The sequence below is a fragment of the Melospiza melodia genome, chromosome 4, assembly GCF_035770615.1.
Source record: "Melospiza melodia melodia isolate bMelMel2 chromosome 4, bMelMel2.pri, whole genome shotgun sequence".
Classification (NCBI taxonomy): Eukaryota; Metazoa; Chordata; class Aves; order Passeriformes; family Passerellidae; genus Melospiza; species Melospiza melodia.
The window spans coordinates 11,824,815-11,839,360 of record NC_086197.1 but is presented as its reverse complement, the minus strand read 5'-3'; positions in this window follow the sequence as shown (position 1 = coordinate 11,839,360).

The window sequence follows — 14,546 nt, the reverse complement described above, 5'->3', positions numbered from 1 at the left end:
CCTCAGAATAACTACAGAAATCAATCAAAACTTATGGCAACCCTTCTAAGTCCTTCAATCAAACCAGGTCCTCACTGCCCTCTCCCAGGCCAACATGAGAGAGGCTTTCTGCCTCCCTGGAAGTCTCAGGAACCAAACACATTAAAATGAGAAAACTCCAAATAATAAAATTACTCGTGGAAATGCTTTGTCTATGTCATTGATAGCAAAGCTCAGAGCCAAAAAAAAAAAGTGAGGAGAGAGGGGAGTTTATTTTAAATTGGGTTATAATAGCTGCCCAAGAAAGGAGTGCCTCAAGAACACAGTTATTTAGATATCCTTGTTTCTGAATGTGATTACAAAGAGCCACATTTTCCAAAATATCTTTCCAGTAACTGTTAATTATGATGCAAGTATGCACGATTGTAATAGTCCAAAAACTCAGGCACAGAACATGCAGCCCAGCTTGCAGAAGGGATTGTGTGACGCGAGGAGTAGCACTCACCAGTTTTAGATTAAGCAGCCCCTGAACTCCCTTCTTTTGCATAACATAAGTGGGACACCTTTGAAACCAGGCTGTTCTAATGGGTGTTAATTGATTGATTGGTTGATTGGAGAGTTTTTCTGGTGCAGCATGCTGGAGCAGAGATGGATGGCTTGGAGAAAGAGCAGTGATCCCTGAAAGGAGGGTGGGGAGTATCTGGGGCATGACGGAAAACAAGTCCATGATTTTCCTTGTGAGATCAGCCCAGAGCAGAGGGGAGGCTCAGAGGAGCAGCCCCACTCACTTGGGAGCAGCACACAGGGCAGAGTTGCTCATTTCCATTTCCATCCTCATCCTCTCCCCTCCCTTGTGCCAGCCCGAGCGCTTGTGCAGCCACCCAAGCAACCAGACAGAACTTCTTCCAGCTGGAAGGGAAAATAAAGTTGCAGGCTATTTTTCTGGCTGGGATCAGCTCCCTGACCTGGTTCTGCACATAAGTGAGCAAACACTTCCACTGGCAGCAGGGAGGGCGTCCGGTGGGAAATGGAAAAAGCAGCTGGGAGTGGAGGAGGGTGGGGACCTGGATGTGAGAGCACAGCCCTGCATGCTGGTGCCCCTGTGGGGCTGCCTCTCACAGGCAGCATGGGGAGAAGAGCAGAAATCCGTGGGCTGCAGGTTTACCCAGCAGCAGAAAGCAGCCATGCTCATGAAGGCTGAAATCTCTGCAGAAATGCTCTCCTCTCCACTCTCAGATTTGTTGCAGGACTTCAGAGAGTATCCAAGATGGAACAGTTTCAGGAGGATAACTGCACTTCACACAGGGAGACTTCTTAACTCTTCAGAGGCCCTCATCTTGTATTGCAAAAGTGGGTTTGGTTTGGTTTTGGGACACTCTTTCTCCACCCTGTAATTCTGGGTGACCTCTGCTCTGACTCAGGAAACAGGAGTGCTGAAACAAGTGGGTGCATTCACCTGACTGCCTGGGAGGATAAGAATACAGCCTGACCTGTTCAGCTTTCAGAATGAAAACCAAGAGGGATCCTGATGCCACTTACTGAACTGGAAAACTCCAGAGAGAGGGCAATGCAGCAATAGCACAGGAACTAATTAATAAACTGGCCAAGAAAAAATGCTGGGTTAGAAAGTACAGGAAGGTTCTTGGCTGCCTAAGTGCTCATGTGCTGGAGAAACCAGTAGGGACAAACAAGTGAACCAGACTGGGATGGAGTTTGCAGAGTTTGCCACAGGGATCACCTGTGACAGCCAGGGAATGCCCCTGCCAGCCCTTCATGTCCCAGCTCCTCTCTTCTGTGTTTCAGAACACAGAAATAAAGCAAAGGCTTGAAAAGGTGGAAAAGCAAAGCTCAGCAGAACTGTAGTGCATGCTACTGTAGCGTAGGCAAATACCTAGGTAGGCAAAGGCCCATTTTCTGTGGTTTCTTTAGGAATATTAGTCCCTTTAATTATTGGTAGGCTTACAGCTCCTGGTTGGCCAGACTAGCTTCACCTGTTGGAGGAGAGGGCCACAGAGAACAGCCCAGTGTTTGGAAGAGTAATTCATAATCTCAAGGAAGGTTCTGGAGGCAAGGAGCACACATGTGCAAGCAGTACTTCTAAAATTCTCCCAGAAGGTGAAAAATGAACATATATATCTCCAAAGAACCATTAAATTTTATGAAAGCAAGGCTAGAAAGGATATTAAAGAGCCACCCATCCCTTCTCCAGCTCCAAGAGCACAGCAGGTCAGGGGTATCTGCCCTGTTCACACAGATGTTGATCCAGCCTGCTTTGAAAGTGCTCCAGACATGTTGATTTCCAAGGCAACCTATCCCAGTGCTTCAGTAACACCATTCTGACAGCTACAAGTGGTTTTGGTAATACTTAATTTAAAAAAAAAATGTCCCTGCTGCAATTTTAGTCTGTTATTCTTATCCTCTCCACGTGGGAGAGAAGAGATATTTTCCTTCCTCTTTGCTACAGTTGTTTACATTTTTGAGGACTGTTATCATGTCTCTGTTCAGTCTTCTCTGTATTTAAGAAAACAAAAATTCTTTTGCTGTCTCCTCATAGGTTATATTTCATAGGTCTCAGAGTGCTGGTGCTGCTATCTGAACTCTTTCCTGTTAAATTATCAGAGAGTTTTGGGCTGTTGGGAGTCTGCACTAACACAGGTGAAAATGGTCACAGGGGGTGCAAGTGGGAGAAATAATAGAGGAATAATCTTCTGTGTATCTGGATTGATAATGGGAGACAGGGCAGAGACTGTAATTTTTGTGGGGTCTGACTGAGTAGTAGTTTTCTGTTTGTCCTTGAGAGAAAAATCACTATTTTTCCCTCCAGAAGGCCAGGACAGATTCCAGACAAGAAAAATTCTTTTAGCGCTCTTCAACTTTTTAAAATGCTGTGGCAAACCAGAGTGAGAGTGAGGATAAAGGTGGATCAGGTTGTAGGGAGCCCAAGGTCACCTCCTGAAGCTCAGGTAACTGACTATTGATGATTCCCAGAAATCCTAGCAGCCCACACTTGCTTTGTCTGACAAAAGAAGGATGTGTCCCATTTGGAGAAGAGTTTTTAAGGGCTCAGTGTTCTTTCCTGGTTGCTAGACTATTGGATTTTTTTCTGCCTTAGTCAAAAATCTGCACCTGGAATGCAGATTAAGAATATTAATTAACCCTGGCAGAAGATATCACTCCAGAAAGAGGGAGTTTAGTTTGACTACAGCCTGACTGGAAGTTTCTTGAGCTCTTTGAGAGCTTGACTGGACAAATAACTCCCATGGCAGCCCTTATCTCCAACAGGGGAAGGTGTGAGAGGTTAGAGAAGGGTTATGTGCATTCCAGCACACACCCCCTCTTTTTAGCAGCTCAGTGACAGCCTACAGAAATTACAAGTTGCTTCATGCTCTCTTTTTGTCTCCTTAGCTTGAGACAGACTGGTACCTGAAACTTTTTCAGCCCCAGTGGGTCAGGAGGCACAGAGGTGTGCCCCCCTCCACACAGCCCCAGTTTCATGGTCACTGCTAACATTGCCTGATCTTTTAGTGAGCCACACCACAGACTTCTGAGCTCTCCACTGATTACCAAATCATTTTCCATTTCACTTCTCCCCCTAAAACTTGCTGACACCTCGACTCCCTTGTGGATATTTCTACTGACTGCAGTGCTCATGGCCTTGGTCCCTATCTGAGTTTGGCCTCAGCAGTGTTTCCCAGCCTTGCAAGCCATTTTCCAGGGTAAATCTTGGAAAACTCAGCTAATTAAGAGTCCCTCTTATAACCTTCTTTAGCTTTTTTTTTTTTCTGAAAGTCCCTGAATCTGGCCCTTGGGAACTGGGCAAAATAAAACTTCCTCTCTTCCCCCTTTTTTGCTTGAGCAAAGTCTTCCCTGGCTCTGACCCTGGCAGCAGATCTCCCCAGGAGCACATTCTCCATGCTGTGAGCAAATGCTCCCTGTGTGGCATTTCACCTGGATGACATTTAACCAAGGACCTAGAATTTGAGGCTGGAACAGAGCTGGGGTATTCACACAGACTAATTCCCATTATTCAGATCCCTCTGATGTGCTTCAGCTGGAGCTGAAAGCATTTTGAAAGCAGGAAGGGAATAAATCCTCTAAGTGAACAAATCCCAGTTCATGCTCCTTCTCTTGCACCCTTCTTCCTTCCAGGGCTCAGCCCCATCTCTCCAGAGAGAACTGACCCAGCAGCCAACCAGAATCTGGAAACGGTGTTTCAATGGCATTTCCTTCTGCCACCTTTGTTTATCCCCATCCTGATGCCACACATTAAATACAAAAGAAACCCTCAGCCTTGCTTACTCTCTCCCTTCCCCCATCTCTGCCCTCCTGACAAAGTTTCCAAATAAACCTTGAAAGCCACTATCAGTTGTAAAAGGTCTAATCAATGAAAGACACCGGAGTCAGTAACATGAAACCCTTTGCCTCAAGATCTCAGAGCTCCTTGCTGAACTGCAGCCTTTAAGGTCAGGCATTCTTGCTGCTGTTTGGCTCCATGTCCATTGAATGCAAGGGGCAGCCCTGAGCAGGTTATTCCTCTGTTTACAAAGCAAGCAGCTCACTGAATTCTGGCAAGGCAGAGTTTAAAAGGCCATCCTCACCTAGAGGGACAAGGAGAAAAATAGGGAGAGGTTTTGTACAGCAGGACCTGGAGCATCATTTTCAGATCCCCTGAGTATTGATGAGCTGCAGACAACAGAAGCAGAGTGACTGCAAGGCACTGAAATTGTAATTTGTAAATAAGTGTTTTAAAAGAAAAGCATGTGGAGGATAAATAAAGTCATTACATCCTACAAAGCCCCTTTAAATCCACAAAAAGTCCCCTTGACTACAGTTGGCTTTACAGCAGCCCTGAAGGGAGACAGGGGGAGATTCCATCAGTGCTTGAAAGAGGAGGGAAATTATTCAACAAGGTACAAATATAGGTACAGTGGGTGAAATAAAACCAGCAGCACCTGACAGTGACAAACACAAAATTTACTCATGTTTTGGCATCATGTCTCCAGGAAGAGGAAGACCCATGTTTTTACAATTGTTCTTGATATGATTTAGCTCTGAGAAGTGTACAGCAATCAGGCACAATAGGTGGTGGAAGGTGGGATTAGGAAATTCAATGCAGTTATTGGATTTGTGTCTTGAATGTGCTTTTGGGTTTTTCCTGTGGGGTTCTGAGGGCAAACAGAATTTTTCATGCTCAGAAGTGGTTTCTGTACAGACATTTATGCACACATTTTTCCTCCCGCTAGGATCTCCCTACAACAAATGGGGACTGAGAGGTTTTAAAGTCGGATGTCTTCAAACAATTTTGTCAACAAGCAGCTGGGATTTGTTTACATTTTAAAGACAGTCTGTTTAGTTAAATTGCCAAGTGTTACAAGTGTTGTGGTTATGGCAATTCCTCAGGTCGGGATCAGAAATACAAAGTGCAATAATGTATATTTTTCAGAAGGTTATGTTACTGAGGAGAACCCACCCTGCAGTCAGTGGAAAGACTTTTTCTTTCAAGGGCTTAAGAGGAAACAAACACATACTGATCCAATAACTACATGCAAAATATATAATTATTTGCAGTCAAACTCCATTTTTTGTGCTGCAAATTGCAAATCAAACACTTGTGCTGGTTTGATGGGTATTTTACAGTACTTGGTGCAGACACAAGTGCTACTAAAGCCTTTCTGCTGGACTTTGTCACTTCCTCAGCATTTGTGATATTTCTGAGAAGCTCTTTTAAAGATATTTTGCAGCAAATTTTCCCAGTGGAATGGAAGAATTTCAGGGCTGACAGTGAAAATCACTGGTCTGCACAGTTTTGATCCAGAATCAGACACAAGTATTTCACTGGGGTGGTTCCAAAGGCTTTGCTGGAATCCCTCTGATTTACACCCATATGAGATCAGCATTAGGCCCCAGTGTTTTCATTTTTCATTTGTTATTCTTGGCCCTAGTGTCCTTTACCACTGTTGAATACAATGTTCCTAAAACACCAGATGTGCTTGTGAGATGAGGGAATGTGGCAAAAAAAAAAAAAAATTGCAGTGATTCACTAAACAACACATGATCTTCTTTTGCCCTGTGGTCTGAATCCTGGACTTTTACATGAGCACAACTGCATTTATTTCTACAAGACTGTTTCTGATTACCATTGGGAAATGAAGTTGTAAAATCCTCCCTGGCCTAAGCACTTAACAGGATCATTGCATCATGCTCAGTATTAGCTGGTACAATGACTGATGCTTAGCATTATTTTGTAAAAATTCTGGATTTCAGATCACTCTGACAATATTTCAATCACTATATTACTGACTGGTTTGAAAGCTTTATGGGGTTTGGTGCTCTTTCATTACTTGCACTAATCAAATTAGGTGCTTGGAGATCTTAAGTAATATAGTTATTACACACAGCTCAGTTACCAGTTACCACACAGTTGATACCAGTTAAAACTGGTGGGAGATCCAAATCTGGCCCAGGACCAGATTCCTTTGATGTGGTAGGAAGAACAGGTTCAAATCTGCAGCGTGCTGGCCGCTCCAGCCTCAGACAGCAGAGCATTAAACAAAGTGCTGAGCTTCAGCTGAATGAGTAATGTGACCAAAGAACCCATCTGCTCCTCAGCCTGCACAGCCAAGCCCTGGGAGCTCAGGGAAGCTGGGATCACCTGCATTATTCTGTGCTTGAGTATGAGACTTGGCTGCTGCACCCAACTACTCACAAAGTCATCTGCTTCCAAGGTCTGTTTGTGGAAGTTACAGAGAATTGTTTTCTCATGCAGGCAGCAACAGTAAATTTTGTACTTTAGGGTAATGTTTTGTTCTCAGTTACACTGCAATATATTTGGAGCAGGGCACTTGGAGTCAGAAATTCACCTCAAATTAATGCTTGTACAAAGGATGCCAGCATCTCCTCCAGTGAGTCTCCTTCTGCTGCACCCACTAAATCACACTGAAACCCAGCAGTGGGAGCAAGGGCAAACCTTCCCCTGTGCGTGCATGAATAAAAGCATTGGTGTGTCTGAGTGTGTCCATCCTAGCTGAGCATCAAGCAGGGGCTGCCAAGACACAGGAGAGGAGGAAAAGGTGCTGTGCTTGATCCCAGCCTTGATTGCCAGGGCTCCATAATTGACTCATCCTCTGGCAGAAAGCAGAGCCCTTGTGGTAGGCACCAACTGGTGGGATTACATCTGCACAGTCATCCATTATGTCTGTTTCTATGGGCACAAGTTCTTCTTACAGGGTACTCAAAATGCAGGCAGGGTCAGTCCTTTTTCTCCTAAAAAATATTAGAGAAGAGTGTTGGCAGCATTTTCCCCTGAGCCAATCTCCAACATGTTATTTAGCAGGCAATGTTTTATACGATTTAAAGTAAAATGAGGGATTTGGCTAATTGTGTCCGGTAAAATTCTGCATAATTTTCTTTGTAAATTTTTTTGTTTACTTCTGTCCAAAACTTATTAAGAGCATGATATTCAGTACTTTATGCTTAGATCCCTTGTGTAATACTTGCTCTCTGCCTGTCTCTCATCCCAGGGGTGGCTGAAATGCAATGATGAGCAAAGTGCTCTCTGTGGCTGCAATAAATAATCAGGTAGTGAACAGCATTAGGTGCGTGGAGGTCTTTGACCAGAGGATACAGCATAAAGTCAGCTGCTCCTTGGCAGGAATATGTGGGGGCACTGGATGATGGGTAAAGTGAGAAGGCCAGGTGTTGACAATCTAACAACATAAGCTGAAGGTTTACAATGATTCACGTTTTCTCCTCTTTTCATATTCAATTTTATAGGGTCACAAAAGAAATTACATTACTTAATTTTTTTTATGACTTTGACACCTTTATCTTATGTAAGGGTATGTAGTAATCTCTGTGGATTGAAAAATACTTCCTATTTTCACTGTCTTACCCAGTGCATCTCACCTGTGATGTGAGGGTTTAGTTCAAGGAATAAGACACCACATCATATTTATGTTCATGCTTAAAAAAATCCTACTACTGTGATGGTTTTGTGACACAGATTTTTTTGACAGATGACCAAATACCTCTCCTCCAGAAGTGCTAAGGGCTTGATCAAAACACACTGAAAGTAATGGAAACAATTATTGTAAGATAGCCCCAGAACTTTGCTTGTGCCATTTCAAATGTCTGCTCTTTATGCTGTAAATCCTCCACTCCAGCAGGTTAATTATGTGTCAGTATTCAGTATTCCTTTATGAAGTGATTGGGATGCTCCTCAAAGCAGTAAGCAAAGGCAAAATAAATATATGTTATTTTTCAGTCCACCCTCCCATGCTTAGTTCTAAGTGAATTTCATGCCTGGAAAAGTGTCAGGTTGATGGCCCAGGCTCCTTTCATCTGCAAACACTTACTCCAGCAGCAGAACAAAAGCCTTCTCCACACTGATCCCTGACAGCACATCTTCAAACTGCAGAGACTTCAAATGGCAGGCCCTTTAAGTCCTTGATCTCTCTGGCAGCCTCTGCAACAAAGGGGCAAGTCTGTGATGGGGCTTTTTATGGCACACATCTCTAGCAGAAAAACTCGACTGGGAGTCTCAAATTGTCTCAGAGATCTGTGCTGCCTAATATTATTATGCACTGCTGTTCTAAAAATAGTTCTGATTAGATTGTGATAGATAAAACCCCACAGAAATGGCTTAGAATGCTAACAGTTTATTTTGGAATAAACAGAATTTTTTCCTAGTGAAATCTATCATTATGCTAGAAAAAAAATTCCTCCCACAGGAATTTTTTTTTCCTGTACCCATTATCTAATATGAAGAGTGGTTTCGTTTGTTATAATTTTTACTCAAAAAACCCCATGCAGTGGAAGCCAAGAAATATGATAACAAAAGCATTTCTCACAAACTTCTCCAATCTTGTGTAAATGCTGACCAGGCTACCAAATCACACCAGGCATCTGTGGCTGCCCATCATGTTGGAATACAAGTTTACCTTGATCCAAGGCAGAAGAGAATCCCAGTCTTTCCCAGTATATAATCCATAGCAAATTGAAAGCATACTGGGGATTATGAGTTAGCATGAAAATGCATCCATCTTGCTTTTGGATGCCTGAAATAGGATTCCAAAATCAACAATTTATGAGTAACTAACTTCATCCTGACTCACTTGGGGTTTTTTAAATTCTCATCATAGTAGAATTACTGTTTGAAGAATAGTTCTTCTAAAAGTGGTAGAGAAAGGAATTTTTCCTGTCAGACAGCACCTGGCCATCTGAATGAAAACAGCATCCTTGGAAATTGGTGTTTTATCCAGGTCACCTGCAGACAGAGGCTCTGAGCCTGCACTGCCTGCTCCCTGGTTTGGAACACCACTACCAGATGTTTTCCCTCAGCACTCAGGGCTGCTGGCAGTGTGCTTCCCTCAGTCAGGAAGGTGAAAATGGGGGAAGAAAGCAGAATAGCTTTACAAGCAGCTTGGATGGAAAGATGCTGATAGAGGAAAGTTCCTGTTCTTTACCATCACAGGACAGTCTTGCCTCCTGCCAGCTTATGATAATGAACACCAAGGGCACTTGCCTGACAGCATCCCAATTTAAGACTTCTTCCCCATAATGAATCAAAGGGTAGGACCAATTCAGCCCACCAAATATGAAAAATCCCTGTCTTGCTTCTTCCCAGACAGAGGCAGCCTGTTGGATACCCTAGAGGATGGGCTGCCTTTGTGCTGGGCTGTGTCTGTGTGCATCCCCCTCTGAAGCACTGCATCTCCTCTCCCCTATTTGCATCCCTCATCTGGGACCCGTGCCCTTGGGCGAATTCCCAACACCTGTGCACTTGTCATCACAGAGCTGGACCAGCTGCTCCTGGCAACCCCTGAGAGGGCAGCACTGCCTGCTTCCAGCAGGGAAAAGGACAGCCTGTCCTTCTGCCAGCCCCTCCTCAACCTTCACCTTTCAGAGCACACAGCGGTGGGCACTTTGCCACTGGGACATGGAGCATCTGTGTCACTATGAGCTGTGTGCTGCCTCACATAGTGTGCACCAGGGTGTGACAGCAATCAGCTTTTCTTTGGAAGCAATGGGAAGAAAAAGAGAAATTCCACTCACATCACAAGGTTTTATTTTCAGGGTTTTTTTGGCCATGCCTTACTGTATCTGTCTGAGGTGTGTTCTAGCAAAACAGAGATCCAAAGGATAATAAAAACAATGAGAAAATGGAACCACAGAAAGGTAAGGAAACAATATAAAGCACAACTGAAAAAAACAATCGTGTTTTTACACTTACAACTTCCCTCTCAGACTAACAGCTAGCCAGGAGTACTTTCAAGGAATAGGCAGAAAGCAATTAAATTAATTGCTATGACCCACAAGTACACATCATGTTGTAATTGATAGGTGACTAAAAACTGGCAAACAGCATGAGGACAGCCCAATTTTCCAAGGAAGGGATATAGTAGTCAGGCCTTTGATTTTGAAAATGCTTTTTATGAGTTCTCTACCCTGTGAGCTGCATGGATTTACTTCAGAGGGTTACACAAGCCTGAAAGCCTTTGAGCTTTGAACTGTCTGTACCAGAGTTCTGAAAACTTCTGATTGTTTCAAAGATCCATTTTGTTTGAAATGTTTTGTATATTTTAACTGGTTCCTACCTCTATAAAATTTCTACTCTTTGCTCAGTTCTTTCAGTACAATTTAGGAGCAACTCCACAGAAGTCAGTGGTGCTTGTTGTAAAACCTGCCTCACTGAAACGCTGTTTTTTTTTTAAAAAAAAAAGTTGTTTTTCCAGCAGCATTGGTATTTCCTCCTCCTCCCCAAACCACCTCACCTTTTTCCAGTCATCTATTCTTTGGACTATTATTTTAAGTACACCAGTAACAATATTGATGTAAGTTCAGTCCAAAGCGCTTAAAATCATAGAAAACCACGGGCAAAGGCTCTGGCTCCTTCTTTGTGCTGCACGAGGAACTGTTAGCACAAAAGCTGATAGCTGATAATGAGCAACCCTATGGAGAGGGATGCTGGAACACTGAGCTGTTTTTGCAGGCTGATCCAAAGTATAAGGAAGTTAATGAATGGCTTTATACTTCGGGCTCCAAGATGATGGGCTGGTGTCAGGTTTTAAGGGGATGGATAATAAGCTAATTGTTCTGAAGAGATAACAGCAATTTGCAGCTGGATGGGTATAATAGGGCATTCATTCTAGAATGTGTTTTACGTGCAGTAAAGCTGTATTTTTTTTTTTTTTTACTCTTTATAAAGCTATTTACCAAGGAATTGAATACAAGAGAAAATTAATAATTTTGAAAGAACTGAATTTCTTAGCTGGGATATCCTACCTGCACACCTGACAGCAAATTCATCAACTGATTGAAAGAGTAGCTATACTCCAAATGGCTTCAGGATGTGCTGTGGAGCATTGTGTGCTGCAGAATTATCTACAAAGATAAATACAAATTTAATCAGAATGAGGAAAGATCCCTATTTTAATAAGTATCTATGGCCATTGTATTTGTAAAATATAGAATAACTGAAAAAGAAGGTAATTTGATAGCCTTATGGAAATAAGAGGCTCAGATATTTGAGTCATTTGTGAAGCCAGAATGGCAAGCCTGAGCCCTGGCACTGGCTGCAGCCTGAGCTCCCCTGCAGGCAGCCAAAAGGGATCTCCAGCTGCAAGGCCAAGAGTCCAAGATAACAATCTCTTGGAAATGTTTGTGCCAAGAAGTGTGGCTCCATTACTGCTCTCCCACTAATGCAAAGGATAATAGAATCAGAAAGAAGCAGGTCTGGAAGGGGCCTCAGTAAGTCCTTTAATTGGTTTGCTGCCCAAAGGCAGAATGAACTCTACTTATGCTATTTCTGGTAAATGTGAGTCTAACCTGTTCTCAAAGGTCTCCTCTGATGGAGGCCTTGCAGGCTCAGGGCAGAGGGCAGGTGGTGATGATACCCAAGGTGGGAATGCAGGATGGAAAGGCAGACAGGGGCGGAGAACCAGTTAACCAGGAGGAGCTGGGTGCCAGAGCAAGGGAATGTGATAAAAAAAGCAAAAAAAAAGGGGGAAAATCTCAGCTACAACATCTATAGGAAAAATTTAAAGAATGTGGAGCATAGGACACACAAAAGCCAGAGCAGGGCTGTTTGTCAGGAATTAATTGAGGAAACATGGATTTCATATAAGAGGGAGTTAGGTAAGAGGAGGAAGACTTGTGCAGCAGGAAAAGTGGACTAGTGCTGGAATCCTCACACATTTTATTATTTGAGTTTTTAAATAATTTTATTCTTCTTGTTGCTTAACCAATGATTCTATGAACATTCATGGAATTGTTACCTTGAATTCTCTGCAGACACCCAGAGCACACTTCCTGAATTGCTGTGATCTAGAGGTGATTGCAGTGTCTGCTATATCCATGAATAAGGGTCTCATTGTCAGCACTGAAGTGTTTCCATAGAAAGGTGAGAGCACATTATGGTCAAGTGTGAAAGCCTAGCTAGAGACATAAAGTTCTTTTCTGAACATCTGTCAAACAATGCTGCTGCTGAGAAGCTGCTAGACCATTAGGGAGAACTTCCTTCTAGGATAAAATATTTGATATATTCATTTTCACCAGCAATTTGCATCTGAAAGCAGCAGACCAGAGCCAGACGAGGAGAGGAATGTAGAGAGAGGAGGAGGAAATGGAGGGTGAGCATTTCATTTGATATAAATTAGCTTGCTGTCTGTACTAGATGACATGACATTCTCCTCGACAGGCTGGAGACAAGTTGTAGAGGGCCATCCTCAGGACATTGTTGAGGTGCTGAATACTTGTACAGTTCTAATTTGGATCAGCCAGCACATTTAGGAGAGGAGAACAGGTGTGTTTCCACAGCAGAGGTTAAGCAGGGTGTCTGGTCAAGATCCCTTTTGGTTTGTAAGGCCATGTATCCCAGAAATATCCAGAATGGGTGACCCCAGTCTCAGCCTACACCTGCAATGGAAATTTCCTCACAAGAGCAAGTGCTGCTTCAGACACTTGCATCCCACCTAAGCAGAGCCTAGGTGGCTCTGAGGAGCCATATGGCCTTTGTTAGCACAGGAGGCAGATGGAATAGGGAAGAGATTAAAGCTCCATAAAAAGAATTGGAGTTGCAGCACGCAGTATGTGGCTATTCATTATCACCAGACATATTGTCTTGACACTGATTGCAAACAGGGGTGAAAATCTCTACCAGGTAGGATAAATTAAACAGGTTTTACTCAGTAATATGCTTTTCAAGTCAGCAGAAATGGAAGCTACATTTACATTTTAGAGAAACCTTCTCTAAGTCCCTTGTCTTAAAGGGACTGCAGCATTATCTGTGCAGAACTGAGATGCATTAGAGCTGCTCCAGGTGTTAGCAATTAGAGAAGCTTGATATCAATGCTTATCTTGCTTCCAAGTAAAGAACAGTACCATGCTACATCATCAGCTCTAGACCAAATCCCAGATTCCTTCATGGAGTAATGCTTGAGCCTGGAGTGACCCTGAGGAGCCCTGAGTAAGAAAAGAGGCTCTGTAATATCCCTGTGAGGGGCTGGCTGTCTCACATGTAAGGGGCTCCCTAAAACAGAGCTGTGCTCTGCACAGACAGGATAATACTGGTGCCTTTGTGCAGGTGGGTTGTGCTACAGAAAGTCAACATCTGGCTCAGGTGTCAGGTGTTGAATACATTAAATGAGTGCAGCAGAATTACTCAGGAGAATATTGCTGAAATAATAAAAAGCTTCAGCAATGAGGCAGGAACTCTAATAACTCTGATGCAAGTATTGCTTTCCTGCCTCTTTTCTGTGCCACACTGAAATGTCACAGCATGTTGGCCAGCAGGCAGGTACACCACCACAGCTCGAGACCTTCTGTCCCTGTCTTTCCTAGAAAGTTTTAAATTAAATAGATGAAAAGTATAACTCTGGGTTCTCCTGGCATGAAAACAGATTTAGTGGTCATTCTGGCCACCACAAACAAGGGGTTACCTGTTTGCAGAGCAGCCAGGGCAAGCTTGCAGTCCCTGCTGGTGAAACCCTGCCTGGATTCCACCCACATGACTTCACTTGTGAGACAACTCATGGTTGCATGTGTTGCTCCGAGGCCAAGTTCGAGGCAAGAGATTCCTTCTGTGTCTCCAGTGTTATTTTGGTATATTTTATTTGGCCCAGGATTTGGGAAAACAAAGGGGAGGTTTTCCATGGGGAGTGGAACGAGGAGGCAGGAAGGGCTACCATATTTCTCCAGACGGAAACTCCTACAGTGCTCGAGTCCAGCACTGCTGCAAGTGTCAACAGATCAAATGTGATACAGGAGGCCCTCTGCCAACTCTTTGCTACTGCAGCAGCAGACTGGGAAGAAAGCAGGAGCTCATATCCAGCACCACTGAGCGAGGTTCAGTCCCTGCTGCACAAGGATGGAGCAGGAAGAAGTTAGAAACCACCTTCTCCTTTCTGCAGTGTGACATTGGCTTGCCCAGGGCCCCAGCAGGACAGGGCTGACCCACAGAGGCTCACAGCCAGGCTCTTCATGCCATCTGCTGAGTCAGGCATGCTGGCACTGGCAGCATCTTAACATGTGCACTTCTTGTCCCAGCTGCTGCCTCCCAAGGAAGACCC